Source organism: Narcine bancroftii, chromosome 2 (genome assembly GCF_036971445.1).
Source record: "Narcine bancroftii isolate sNarBan1 chromosome 2, sNarBan1.hap1, whole genome shotgun sequence".
In the NCBI taxonomy this organism is placed as follows: Eukaryota; Metazoa; Chordata; class Chondrichthyes; order Torpediniformes; family Narcinidae; genus Narcine; species Narcine bancroftii.
In genome coordinates this window covers 54,204,086-54,217,536 of record NC_091470.1, presented here as the reverse complement: position 1 = coordinate 54,217,536, position 13,451 = coordinate 54,204,086, and the positions used below count along the sequence as shown (strand labels likewise).

Sequence of the window (13,451 nt, the reverse complement as noted above, 5' to 3'; positions counted from 1 at the left end):
CCTCCAAATATTTGTAAATACCATCCCTCAGAACACTTTCCATCAACTTACCCACCACAGACGTCAGACTCACGGGCCTATAATTCCCAGGTTTACATTTGGACCCTTTCTTAAACAGCGGAACCACATGCGCCACCCTCCAATCCTTTGGCACTACCCCCGTGACTAGTGACATCCTAAATATCTCTGTTAATGGCCCCACTATCTGTCCACAAGCCTCCCTGAGTGTCCTTGGGAATATTTTGTCTGGTCCCGGAGATTTATCCACCTTTATCTTTTTCATCACTACCTCCTCGGTTATCCTTATATGCTTCATGACCTCCCCACTATTTTTTTTTACTTCAACTGGTTCAATATTTTTTTTCCCTAGTGAAATCATTCAAAATTTCCCCCATTTCCTCTGACTTCTCACTCAGCCTACCCTCGCTATCTACAAGGGGTCCAATTTTATCCTTCACTAATCTTTTACTTTTAGTGTACCTATAGAAACCCTTTGGATTTATTTTTACTCTGTCTGCCAAAGCCTCTTCGTGCCTTTTTTTGGCCTTTCTAATTTCTTTCTTAAGATTCCTTCTACACTCCTTGTAATCCTCCTTCAAATTCTCAGCTCCCTGCTCTTTATACCTCTTGTACACCTCCCTTTTTCTCCAAACCAAATTTCCAATATTCCTCGAAACCAAGCCTCCCTATGACTTCCAGCCTTTCCTTTGATCCTCAGTGGGACATATCTACTCTGTACCTGCAAAATTTCTTTTTTGAATATCCTCCATTTTTCATTTACATCCTTACCTGAAAATATCCTGTCCGACTCAATACTCCCCAAATCCCTTCTTATTCCTTCTAAATTTGCTCTTCTTCAATCCAGAACCTCAACTTTAGGCCCCTCCTTGCTCTTCCCTAAAACTACCCGAAAACTAACAGAGTTATGATCACTAGACCCAATTTGTTCTCCAACATTAATGTCCGATACCTGACCTAGCTCATTCCCTAACAGGAGATCTAGTTAATACTAGATCATCCCGAGTCGGTTCTTCTACTAATTGATTTAGAAAACAATCTTGAACACATTTAACGAACTCTAGCCCAACCAGCCCTCTAACTGTATGGGTATCCCAATCAATGTGAGGGAAGTTAAAATCTCCCATGATCACTACCTTATGATTCTCACACATATACGTTACCTCCCTATAAATTTGTTCCTCTAATTTTCTTGGCCCATTTGGTGGTCTGTAATACACCCCTTTTAGCACCCTCATGCCTCCTACACCCCTCAATTCCACCCAAACAGCCTCACTGATGATGTATTTGTGTATTTGTGCAATAGATGATGTATTTTTTTGTTTATTTTCCTTTGTGTGAAAATATTGCTTTATGGTTTTATTGTATTGTATATGTTGAATATTTATGGGTTTTGGAGGGGGGTGGTAAAGGGGAGGGAGGGAAAAAAAGGGAGAAAAGACCACTGTGTAAATTTAATGAGAAACGTTTATACATATTTTGGTTGATGTGGTTCACAGTGTGAAAAATATAAAATTTTTTAAAAAGGACATTATGAAGGGGGAACCTTACCTGGATATGGTGCTCCAAGAGGTAGTCACTTCCCTTTCATTTACTGTTTTATTTTTTTATTTTACTTTATCAAGGATAAAGTAGTGTGAGAGCAGTAGAGCCAAGTGGAGAAAAATCAGAGAATTGTTCCATAGGAGATTTGGCCCTTAACTTTGTCCTCGGTAAATGATTTTCGTTCAGTATGGATGAGGGTGGGAACTGTGGAGAGTATTTACCAACCAACCATCAACTCTCCACTAACTCAGTAGTCAGTTAACCTGCCAACCTGCACATCTTAAGGGAAGTCTTAAAGGAGGCAGCTACAGAGATAGTGGAGCTATAAATTGAAGTTTTGTAATATTCTCCGAGATCTGGGAAGGTACAAACAGACTGAAAAACCATTGATGTGATTCCATTAGTTGAAATAGGAGAAAGACATGAAAGTGGAAAACTATTGACCTGTTTTCTGTCGTTGGCAAGAAGCTGGTCATGTGGAGAATGTTATTTCACCAAACTAAATCAATATGGTTTTTATGAATGGGAAATTATGTTTGACAAATTTAGAGTAATTGAGCCATACAGCATTCTGGGCTGGTTCTGCATTGGGTCCATATCCTTCTAAACCCCTCCTATCCATTCATCTGTCCACATGTCTTTTGAACATTGTAATTGTATCCATTTCTACCATTTCTTCTGGCAGCTCATTCTAGATACAGAGTGAAAATGGAGTGAAAATGTTGCACTGAGGCCCCTCTTAAATCTCTCCCCACTCACATTAAATCTCTGCATTCTAGTTCTAGAATTGTCTCTCCTGGGAATAAAAAATGTAATATTCACTTTATTCATGCCCTCATTATTTTATATATGTCTACAAGCTTACCCCTCCTATGAAGACTCAGGTTATACAAAATCTGTCCATTATTAAACCCCTCAAGTTCCAGAAACATTCTGGTGAATAGTTTTTGAATCATTTCCAACTTTAAATTTGTCAAAGTTCTTCAAGGATGTAAACAAGCATAGTCAATTGAGGAGAACCTGTTGGTGTAATTTGTTTGGATTATAGAGGACATTTGACAAAAGGCCACATTAAAGACTGGTGCACAAGATAAAGAGTTCATGATACTGGGGGAAATGTGGACTGAAGATTATTCCTATTGTGTCTTTATATTTAAAAAAAACAAACGGGGTTTTCCTCAGGTGGAAGAATGTATCATATAATGTTCCCTAATCATCAGTCCACTGCCCTCAATTAGTTATGGTTTATTCTGAAATTCTAGAAGAGGGGGCAGAGTATAATGTATTGAATTTTTGCCAATGACCAAAACTAGGTGATAGGGCATGTTGCAATTAGATGTGAAGATGTTTCCACTTTTGGGAAAATCTCAAAGGAGATTACAAGCTTAGAGAGTGGGCTTCTAAAATTGAACTGCATTGGATTCTGGGAGATTGGTGAATCTTTCAAACTTTCTGACCTGCAGTCATGGAGGCTCAATCACTGGAGGTAAAGTGGAAAAAGTAAATTTTTGAAAGATCAGCGAACTGAGGAAAGAAAAATGAGGCCTGGATCAATTTAGTCATGTCTTACTGATATCGCCTCAAACCGTGCATCTTGGTGCCTCACAGTTCGGCGGGCAGCAACCTCCTTTGAAGAAGACCGCAGAGCCCACCTCACTGACAAAAGACAAAGGAGGAAAAACCCAACACCCAACCCCAACCCACCAATTTTCCCTTGCAACCGCTGCAACCGTGTCTGCCTGTCCCGCATTGGACTTGTCAGCCACAAACGAGCCTGCAGCTGACGTGGACATTACCCCTCCATTAATCTTTGTCCACGAAGCCAAGCCAAAGAGAGACTGCAACTTTGACTACACCTACTTCTATTTTCTAAATATTTAAGTTTCCAAGTGGAAATTCAGGGCATCAGAAAACCTTTGAAACTGGAGGAGTGCTGTTTATACAATCCCAAAGGTAACACCACGTTGTGGGCTGGGCCTTTCTGGCTCCTGCAGCTAGTTCCAGTACACCTGTAAGTTTGGTTTACTACCAACCCCTGGCATTCAGTAGTAGAGCCCATTCTACTGAGACACCGCATCCCTAACTTTGCAAAGTCAGTCCTGTGCCAGATTGGACTCTCAATAGGATTGGAGACCTGCATCAATGTCAACAGGGCAAACTTTTCCAAATTATTTTGCTTCATTTTAATTGATTGTTTAGTTTGGATGCTTTCAGCCAACTTATTTTTCCAAAAGTACTTGGTTTCTTTTTAGTTATTTCAAATGCAATTGCTTTAAATGTATTTAAATATCAGAGACATTCCAAATGCTTAAAATCAATGACAGGCAAATGCTGACCCCAGCTTTTCCAGAAGTTTGAAATGTTTCTGGCCTCATCATTATCAAGACTACTCTGTTAGACTCTGGGATGGGACAGCCAACAAGAATGGCCACCCACTAAGGCAAGATGAGTGGGACTATGGGAAGATGCTGAGCAGTGATTCTGGGCTAATAGTTTACTTCTACCCACCAAATGATATGTTCTGCATTATGCTCAGTTAGCAATGGAATATTCAATAATTTAATTTTTTTTAGAACTCAGAAAATATTTTAAACATTTCACATTTCTTATCAGCTCACTCCTTGTTGCCATGAAATGGTTCTGAGCTGCATACATGTTGCATCATTTCTGAAAATGACCAGTTGGCAGCACTGATTTGCGATTGCTGCTGAAGACGACATTTCCTAGGGTACACAACAGAGCAGTTACCTTTCTCTGCAGAAAGCAAAGGGCAGTAATAGGTCAAGCAAATTCTGCCTGGAGGTCAGTGACTAGTAGAATTCTGCAGGGATTTGTTCTGGGACCTCTGGTCTTGGTGATTTTTATAAATGACAACTGAAGTCGAAGGATGGGTAAGTTTGTAGATGAGATGAAAGTTGGAGCTGTTGGGGATATTGTAGAAGGTTGTCATAGGTTACATCAGGATATAGAAAGGATGCAGAGTTGGGTGGAAGAGTGGCAGATGGAGTTCAATCCAAATAAGGGTGAAGTGATGCATTTTAGAGGACAAACAAAGGGGAAGTACATGGTTAATGGCAGGATTCTTAACAGTGTGGAGGAAAAGAGGGACATCGAGGTCCAAATTCTTACACATCTCAAGGGTGCTGCATAGCTTAATAGAATAGTTTAGAAGATATGGTTCACTGGCTTTGTGATTCAGGGGATTAAGTTCAGGAAAACACACCAGAATGCTGGAGGAACTCGGCCGGTCTTTTCAGCATCTATAGGAGACAAAGATACATTGCTGACTTTTCGGGCCTGAGCCCTTCTTCAAAGAATAAGCGGAATAAGCCAGATGCAGGAATTCTCAGAATTCTAAGAATTGGGGGGTGGGGGGAGGGGAAGAATCCAGACCAACAAAAGGGACCAGGTAAGAATTTATGTCTGTCTGTTCAAAAGAAGAAAGGGAATGGAGAGGTGACAGGGAAGGGGGAGGTTTAATGAAAGTTGGAGGGTGTCCAGTTGGAAAATGAGGTGTTTTTCCTTCAATTTGCGGGTGGTCTCCGTCTGGATTGGCATGAGTCCATGGACAGACATGTCAACAAGGGAATGGGATGGGGAACTGAAATGAATAACAACCGGCAGAGGTGCTCAACAAAGTGATCTCCTAGTCTGCATCAGTCTCTCTGATGTAGAGGAGACCACAACAGGAGCACCAGATGCAGCAGATGACCTCTGTAGACTCACAAGTGAAATGTTACTTCACTTTTAAGGACTGTTTGGGGCATCGAATAGTGGTGAGGGAGGAGGTGTGGGCCAAGGGGAGCATCTCCTGTGGTCACAAGGGTAGGTCTCAAGGGGACAATTGGTGGGGAGGGAGGAATGGACAAGAGAGTCATGGAGGGAGTAGTCCCTGTGGAAGACGGAGAGGGAAATATGTGTCTTGAGGTGGGATTATGTAACAGGTGGTGGTAATGGCGGAGGAGGATATGTTGGATGCAGAGACCAGTAGGGTGCTAGGTGAGGACAAGAGGAATCCTATCCTTGTTGCAGGTTGGAGCAATGAAGAATATGCAGGTGAACATCGAGACGATGGTGAAAGCCACGTTGTTTGAAGAAGGAGGACATCTCTGATGTTCTGGCATGGAAGTCCTCATCCTGGGTGCCAATATGATGGAGTCAGAGAAATTGAGAGAATGGAATGGAATCTTTACAGGGGACAGGGTGGGTAAAGCTGTAGTCGAGATAGCTGTGGGAGTTGGTGGGTTTGTAGAAGATGTCTGTTGAAAGCTTTCTCCAGAGATGGAGACAGAAAGATCAAGGAAAGGGAGAGCATTGATAGAGAGGGACCAAGTGAATTTAAGGTTGGGGTGGAAGTTGGCAGCAAAGTGGGTGAAGTCAACAAGCTCATCATGGATACATGAGGCAGCATCAATGTAGTGGTCCTTCATCCCCCAAATCTACCTGGATCATTGTCAAAAGCAGGCACCTAAATCAGTGAGGACCCCTTCTACCCTGCACACAGAATCTTTCAGCTGCTCATGTCGGGAAGAGATACAGGAGTATCAGAGCCACCAGGCTGAGGAACAGCTTCCCACAGGCAGTGAGAATGCAGAATCACTGAATGAACTGCTCACAATAATAACCAGAGACTCTCATATCTATGAAACAATATTTATTTATATACATGAATACTGCACACCATATATATTGTTTGTCCATGTGTGTGGTTGAGTTTCTGTATGTTTTGCACGGAGGACCCGAGAACACAGTTTGTCGGGTTGTACTTGAGCAATAAACTTGACTTGAGCCTTGATAACCTTACTTGTGTAATTAAACAGACAACAATGAAGATACGTTTTTCTGGATAGCAACCCTATACTCTAGTTATAAATTGTGGCCAAATTCAAATGCTGCGAACTACAGACCCATTCACATTTGCAGCTATGATTACTTTGTCATCTCAGATCAGAAAGGAATTTGCACAGTTGCTTTTTTTTCCCTCTTCTAAAAATTTGGAAGTTGAAAGTCTGTTTTGTTTTTTTAAACTTTTTAAGTGTCAACAGAAAATATGATCAATCTTGATTAAAAATAAACAGCCCGAAGCCAGAACAAATGTGGGTGTTTCAGCATTACAAGATCGCTTTAATGTTTACTGTTAGCCTGAAGAAAAACAAACAGCAATATTATTATATACACACACTTTTATTTTATTTTCTACTGATTTCATTCAAATATTCCTGCTGGCAGTGCAGTTGGGTGTGATTTCAATGTAACTGTGTGCATGTGTGTGCTATATGTGACAGCCAGGAAAGGAAGCGGAAGAGTTGCTCTCCAACATTTACTGCACCTCACCGAGTTCTCAGGCAAAATTAATGAAAATAAACATATGTTTTATTTTCTCCTCCCCTTATGCAACACCATCTGACTGCCAACAGACTTTATTTCAAGAGGGTCAGAATAAATATTTACCAATTTTAAAACAAAATAGTTCCCAAATTAAAGTATTAAAATTCTTTCTTCCCCTCCCCCCCCCATCTCATCATTCCCCTTAATTCCATGCACCCCCCTCCACCAATTCCCAGCTCTAACTTTGGATTCTTTTGCTGTACGCAGATTCATTTGGCATTGATGAGCCACAAGGGACAATATGGTTCTCCACAAGAGATCTTGGATGTGTTTATAAGACAATTACACTTGGTGAGAGAGGAAATGTGGGCAGAGCCATCATGCAGCTAATTTTCTTCCCAAACTGAAGAAAAAAATTCTTAGCCTCAACTACACAAGTCAAAAGTAACAAAAACTATACTTGAAAATTAACTTCAATAAAATGTCAGTTATGCAAATTTATTGCCTCAGGAAATCATCAAGGTTTTATTTAAATATTTAGAAAAGATGGAAAATATATTTCTACATCCAACATCACCAGTGTTAGTTTCAAGAATTGTATATAAAAAATACTCATTACATTTGAGAGCATCTTTTAACTCTAGCCTTGGATCAGATGCAAAATACTTAAAAAAAATATTTCTACTATTCTTTTTGCACTCGTCCCCCAAATTGGCTGATTTTTTGGGTTAACTTCTCTTCATAATTTTTTAAAAAAGTTTTAAAACATCTCAAGCTGGTTCACTGAAACTCAATTAGTTTCATCCTTGAAGGAAAATGTTTTTTAAAAATAGACTCCCATAACCATCTGAAAATGGACAATGAGTGCACGCACAGGCCTTGAAATCACTAAGACATCACAGCAGGCTTATCCTCGTCACACATGCATAAATGTTTCCAGCAAAGGATACAGATGGAAAATCAGCATTAGGCTCCCAGATAAACACTGTCCCGAGCCCAAGTGCAGGCCAACATCTATCCTCTTGTCCAAGACCAAACAACAGGGATTAATGAGGCACCTTGCTTGCTTGGATCTATTCACACTATTAATATGCTAAATGGTAACAGAAAGATTGTCCATTTTTAAAAACCACACTCATATTAATCCAGCTAATTATAAATATAAATGGTCATTGTAACTGCAGAGTTTTGCCTGTCAAATGGGTACACAGACCAATAAATGAAAATAACAAAGAGGGATTGCAGAGAAATATCTTAGTTGCTGTGATGGATGAACATCAGTTATCAAGAAAATTGACAAGCCTCTATTCTTGCAATATTGCTTTGTCGATCTTCTACAACCAAACCATTAATAATACCAGTTACAACCACATTAACGTGTGGCTAAACTAAAATAATGCAGCAGTCTTGGGGAGAAAGAACATGGTTCATACACTGCAGAGAAAAATAGATTTATTTTGTGGGAGGAAGGGAAGTGTTCCTTGTCAGTGCACAGGTGATGCATGTCCTGGTTTTATACAGAAGCACAAGGAACTGTGTCTCCAAATCCCTCAGTCATTCAAGCCAACGGAAGTGGCAGCCACTGATAATGCTATTCAGTATAATTCAGGAATCTGAGGAAATACCAGGATCCAACTGTAGTGTGTCCTCTATGACTTAGAACAATGTATTATTTCCCTTGGCTGATGCATTAGACCACTGGCTGCCGGCTGGCCTCTGAGGTCCAACATGCAAAAGTTCATCAGCTCTTTCCCTTTTACCTCTTGGACTTGTGTTTCCATCCAATCTACACTGGTGGGTGGAAGATTCCACCACCCCCCCCCCCTTCCCCCACTCAACCCCACACCTTTTCTCTGTTTACACAAAACCTTTCTAAAATTATCTGGGTTAAATTACTTTGGATCCTAGGAGGCATAAATGGACAAAAACTAATTTAATAATTTTACCTGTTTAGGGAATGTTGATTTTTTCCCCTCATAATGAAGCAAGATGTGCCTTTGCAGCAAATGCCAAAAATCTATTTTCTATTTTGACCTCAAACTGCTTCATCTCAGTTCTGGAGACTGATTTGGGGAAAGTGTTTGATTTACATGCACAAATATTTCTCACTTTAATGAGCCACTCGCAAAGATATTTGTTTCTCAACATAACATGGAGATGATGGGATTTGTGCAGAAGATAGCTTGAATGATCCCAGTGTCAATTTTGTGAAAGGTTTTGCTTTAAAACAAAATTGACTGCTTCAACAGCCTGTAATTGTTAAAAGGTGACTTCTGAAATACAGTGCAGGTACATTACTGGAGAATCTAACAGACAAGTTACCAGATAATACTACTGAATACAATTTCAGTTTTCAATAATATTGCCAACATCAGCCTCTTTACTTACTCCGATCCGAACCCTGGTGCTATATGCATCATTGCAGGAATACATCAGCCTTCTTGAACAATTGAGCCAACATTATTGTAGGTGTAATGGATACCATTATCTTAAAAGGTCACATGAGAATAACATTTAGTTTTCTGCTAGAATATGTTATAACACACATGATCCTTTTGCACTTCTACAACAAGCTTTAAAATACTCTCCGCAGAGCCGTCAAACTTGGGTCATCAATACAGGCAAAAACAGAGACGTCATTTATGATTTAGTTAAGGCCCTAAATATTAGAAAACATGAGCAATGCATGAGTTAATACATATTGAGCTCAAACAACTTTGCCTCTCTTGTCTAAAGACTTATCTAGGCATAAGAAGTACACTAAAAGCTTTGAATTGCGCCATTAAAGAAGTCACCGATGAGAAGGTTATTTGAATTTTGATAACAGTATTTTATGCACCAACTAAAATAAATTCATCCCACTTAATTTTCCACAATATAAATGAGGTGAAAGGCCATTCCTTTCTGATCACCTGCTAGAAACATCTGGGAAAACAAGCATCTGCTGCCACCTTGTGGCAATTACACTAACTACATATTTTGGAGCTAGTATTTACTTGTATTTTTATTGTATGACTTATTTTGATTAATAAACAAAGTTTGCAACAAAAAAAATACATATTTTGAAGTTAGTGAAATTCAGTGAATAATTGAGTCTTTGTAATTGCAGAGTGGAATTAAATAAAATAATTAATTTAGAAGTCAAAAATCATACCAGACAATCTAAATTTGATGAGTTATAGCGTAAAAAAAAGCTACTGACCATCCTTCACCATATTCAAAAAAGAGGAACTTTGAAAACATCCAGGTTCAAGATCACAGCAATCTGCAGCTACATTTTTATTTGAGTGTTGCATCAATGCTATCTGTTTTTAATCATTCAGGAAAAATAATAAACCTTTTTCTTTTATATTGCATAACTCAAGGATTCCCAAATATGGAATTACCTGGACTTGGATTTGTGAGGGAGCCAGTGGCTCCCAAAGGGCCTTAGGTTTTGTCTTGGGTCTGAACTGGGAGATGGAGAGGACGAGGCCAAGTGGCTCCAGAGGTTGCAGGAGCGTAGGAAGCGAATCGAGGGACACTCGGTGTCTGTGAAGGGTCTCTCTTTTGATTCCCTTTCTCTTATTGGCGGGGGCTTCAAGCTAGTGACACCTCTTGAGCTTTTTTTCACAGCAAACAAATGTTGACAAATTTTGTGTATTTATGTGCATGACAATAAAGGAATCTAATATCGGAATGGACTTTAGTCCAGATCACAATTTTTAAATGTGGCATTTTTAATTATTCAATAATATTTCCAATACATTTCTCAAATCCACTAATTGCTGCAATAAATATCAGTGATGATAAATCTGCGAGGCAATGTTATTATTGCCAGTTTACTTGTGTCAAATGGATAAGAATTGAAGGTAATTATTCTGTGTGGAGCACAAAGCACTGCTGCGGCTAATTATGTACAAACAGCATATCCTTGCTACTCATCAATAAGGACAGAAGAACAACAGTAACGAGCAGCCAGTGTTTAGAGAGAACTGAAATGAGCGGACATTGTAATGCAGAAAGTGCAAAGTCACAGATAAAGGTAAATGAAGGAGGCAGATCTGCTGCCATAATGATGCACACTGGAATATCTGTCACTGGTGTTAATAACTTCAATCAGCAGGCAGGTCAAGAGGCTTGGAAACTGGTTCCCTAAAGCTGTCTCAGAAAATAAGATTCAGTAGTGCATAAACTAAATCCACAGAGTTAATGTCATCTGAAGGTTCCAGGGCTATAACACAGGCAACCCTAAAAACAGGCACCACAGAGAGGTTTATCCTCAGAGTGCCGGTTCATCGTTGCAGATTAGGATGTGAGCATTTCTTGGAGTAGAATATATTTATAAACTGAGAACAATAAGGTCAGAGAAATGGTACATTAAGTGCCCATAAATTCAGTCATATCACACATTTTTTAATGCATTTCTTTTAACTGATTCTTCCCCCCCCCCCCCAAAAACTTTAAATCAATCACATAATGTGACCTTGGCTTCTAGTTGTTGAATGCAACCATTTGTGAAGGCCCTGGGTGTGCTTAAATTATGTCATCAGAATAGAGACACATTTGACCGCAGGCTGGAATCGTGCAGGACCACGTGTGCGAGTGTGACTGAGCAGGAATCTGCGCTGCATGGGGGGGGAGAGGCAACATACTCCACCAGGGGGCAGGGCACTTTTCCAGAGGATGTCTGAATGCCACAACTGAACTAGATTGTTTCATAAACCCTGGACCACAGGCCTTAATGCCTCTCAGCTGAGGGAGCAAAGGGTGGTACAATTAACCTCAATATCATTGGGTGAGAAAATGAGCCAGAACCCCTGATCTCTACCCACCATTCTTGCATGTGCACTTCAAGATTGAAGCTGAGAATTGAACAAAACAGTCTTTATCCAATGTCACTTCCTACCCCATGGTCAATTACCCAACATTTATGCATGGCTATTGGGTGAGAGCACACAAGTTACATGCTGTTCATCAAACTGTGCCAGAGCAAAGTGAAGCAAACTAACAAACAAATATATCCAAACAAGCCAATCACACAACAACATTCTGCACAATTTCAGGAGAAGGTTTACACAGAAGGAGAAGAATTACTGACCAAATATAATCTACACTGTTGATGCTCTTGGGAGACATTTGTTGACAACAGCTAAGGCAGTTTATATTTATCACACTTTTAATAAACCAGAACAAAAAAAACAGCACTGGTGCTCCTTTGACTTCTAGCTCACAGGGTCGTTCAGGTAGCCACAGAGTTGGGGCAGTACATGAACAATGACAAACACAAATCAAGCAGCAATAACAACAGTCACTGAATGCACATTAAATACTTCTGTGAAATCTCATTAAAACTTGTTTCTACAGTTCTGTACATTTGAATGAATTCACATTTAATTAGTCACACTTACCTAATTAATTGGATGAGCACAAGCTGACCAAAGATTCTCGAATGGTTTATATGTTGTTCCTTACCTCAAATTTTTTTAACCCCACTACATTTACTACCTTTCACCTTGAACATCCAGCACCAATAATGCTGGGCAAGAAGTTGTCACCTCAAATTTGTTCCTCACTGTTCAAGTGCCTGAACAAAGGTTCCAGTCATCGGGGCATGTTGCAGTTAGATGAGACTGCAGAAGGGGGGGGGGGGGGGGAGATGGTGGGGAGAGTGGTTAACATTTTTCACCAAGTCTAAGCCAAGACTTGTCCCAGACCTGCAAAGAAGCATATTTTCCTTTTGAAAAATTATGCCACCAATACCAAGTAAAAGTGATTTCCATCGGTGACTGAAGAAACACATTTCTACGCTGTCTACCACCGATAATGTGTGGATTATACAATATAATTATTTACATATTGATACCCAGAAGAATGTATGGTACAAAAGTGATCTCATTGATTATTGGTTAGTTATTATTTCATTATTGATCATTGTGCTTGGCCATCTGTCATAGGTCAAGATTGGGATTCAAACACTTATTGCACATTAAACACACACTGACAAATGGAATATGTTTCTTGCAATATACCTTATTGTGTCATTTTTGACCCCTCGCCCCACCTTGAAAAGACCGTGGTGCCTTATCAACTGAAGAAAGGTCCCCGTAATCCTGAATTGGCCAACAGAGTGCAGACAATGGAAATTAATACTCCAATCTTCCTAACTACTTAAAAATTTTAAAAATGTGACTACTGGAAATTTGAAATCGAAAGAGAAAATACTGCAGTTCAGACAACAACTGCAAAACAAAGCAAACCTAATGCATCAAACCAATGACCCTAGTGGAGAATGTATGAGACACAAGGTCTACAGCTTCTATCATAGTTCTAAAAGTGTTAACATGCCTACATTTGACATGTCCACAACAAAGGCTACTATACTTTTGCCACCACACTCTTGCACCAAATTGCTTTCTCCTGCTGCACATCTGGGAAGACCAATTGCAGATGAGGTGAGCATCTTGTGGAACATCTCACCGACCCTCTTGTGGCATTGTTTGTTCAGTCTCTACCCTTCCCTGCTTCCTACATTGTTCTGGTGGACCTCAAATGAAGCTGGACTGAGCACGCTATGGATT

At 39.9% G+C, this 13,451-nt stretch overlaps 1 long non-coding RNA gene across 1 annotated transcript in view; it reads right to left on the bottom strand.

The window, feature by feature from the left end:
• Positions 1 to 12,405, bottom strand: part of LOC138753551 (uncharacterized) — a 71,203-nt gene extending 58,798 nt beyond the window's left edge. The window contains exon 1 of the long non-coding RNA XR_011351250.1: positions 12,282 to 12,405. This is a non-coding gene — a long non-coding RNA (uncharacterized lncRNA). The remainder of the gene's footprint in view (positions 1 to 12,281) is intronic.
• Between the last annotated feature and the right edge of the window lie 1,046 nt (positions 12,406 to 13,451).